Consider the following 1,966-nt stretch of genomic DNA (forward strand, 5'->3'; position numbering starts at 1 on the left):
AGATGTTTTTAAAAATAAGTTAATTACAATAATAGTTTAGATTTTTAATTTAATTCATGGAATCAAAATAAAGCTTTTCAAATTTTATTTTATTAAAAATAATATGTCAAATATTATTAAGAATACAATTGTAAAAACAGTTAAAAGATTCTATATTGAAGGTAGAATGCTTGTTTATGCAATAGTGATGTCATGTGAAATGTGTTGGACCAAATTAGGAAACTCATGGAGCAAAAATGTGGAACTTGAGCCTGGCCAGTGTGTGCACTGGTTAGAACATCGGCCTGCACCTGGGTGCAGGTTGGATCCTGCCCCCTCCCGGGCATGTATGACATTGATATTTCTCTCTCTCCTCCCCCTCTCTCTCCCCTTCCACTCTAAAAATCAATGGAAAATATATCCTTGGGTGAGGATTAACAAAAAAAATAAATAAATAAAAATAGTTAAACTTTTGAAGAATTACTTTTTGATAGCATTATAAACATTCTACCATAGTATTAAACTTTTGTTTTGAAAATTCTAAACTCTAAATTTTGTTCAGAGATAGAAAACTTTTAAAAATAAATAGTTTTTATCTCACAGTTAAGAAAAACTTTGCAGATGAAAACATTATAATTTATTCTTACAAAAGCAAGGAAGGAATTGAACAAATTAAATGTTGATAGCTCACATGGTGGACAGAATATAATTTTGAAATTCTATAATTGTGTTTCTAAATATCTTAACTTGTGAGAAAAATCTTTTGTTGTGTTCTTCCCCTTTAAAATGAGTAATTTATGTTATATACCAAAATGGAATAAAATTAAGAAGACTTATAATGTTGTAGCTTCTACAAGACATTAAAATAATTGTATATAGAAAAAAAACCTACTTGATGTGTTTTGTCTTCTAAAAATATTTGAAAAAGAAAGCACTCTGAATGAAGGATATAAACAGTACCTTTAAAATAGACTAAAATATTTATGCAAATCAATAAACTATCTTAAGAATATCCATCATTGAGTAGAATTTACTCTGCAATTACCAAATACCTCAGCAACTATGAGAGAGTATTTTCTCAGTAAAAAATATTATGGTGAAGAGAGAAAAGTTAACTAAGGCTGTAAAAATGTGAACTTTATTAATCATTAAATATGTAACTTTAAAGAAGGCTATAGGCAATTTTGTGGGGGAAATAAAAACAATAAGACCATTAAAAATACATTCTTCAGAAAATCTTTGATGTCATATTAGATCTAGGTGAAGCCTTAAATGATTAAAATACATAGATAGAGACCAATATAATTGTCCTTTTTATAGTATTTTTAAGATTCAGATAGTCAATATAAATAAGGGTATTTTTTACTTTACTATACCTGAACATACATACTATTTTGAATTTTTAGATAGAATTTTAAAAATATGTCTTGAGCCCAGCCAGGCCTGGCTCAGGGGTTGAGCATCGACCCAGGATCCAGGTTATCAGGGTTAGATTCCCAGGTTGCAGGCCCCATCCCCAGTCGGAGGTGTACACGAAGCAGCCAATCAATGACTCTCTCATCACTGATGTTTCTCTCTCTCTCTCTCCCTCTCCTTTCCTCTCTCTGAAATCAATAAAGATATATTTAAAAAATATATATGCCTTGAATAGAATTATTTTATAGGTCAATCAACACATAATAATAGTGTAAGCCCTAGAGTGCTGGCATAGCCCAATGTCCACTACCATCACCAAAGGAAAGCTCAATGGCTGTGACCTCATGTCCCATTTTGTATGATTTGGAGAAAGTACAATGTGTGGACTGCTGAGACCCTGAACTCAAGCCTCACCTTGGAGATAAACAAAGAGAGGCACCCAGGACCAGGGTGCACACAATTCAATTATAGCTTGATCCTTGGGAGTATCTTTTGCATTGCTTGTTTGTTGCTTTGATCATTACTTCAAGTAAAAACTAGTAGCCAAGTAAAAAAAATCATTCTCTTCAAT

The sequence above is a fragment of the Miniopterus natalensis genome, chromosome 2 (genome assembly GCF_054644295.1).
Source record: "Miniopterus natalensis isolate mMinNat1 chromosome 2, mMinNat1.hap1, whole genome shotgun sequence".
Taxonomy (NCBI): Eukaryota; Metazoa; Chordata; class Mammalia; order Chiroptera; family Miniopteridae; genus Miniopterus; species Miniopterus natalensis.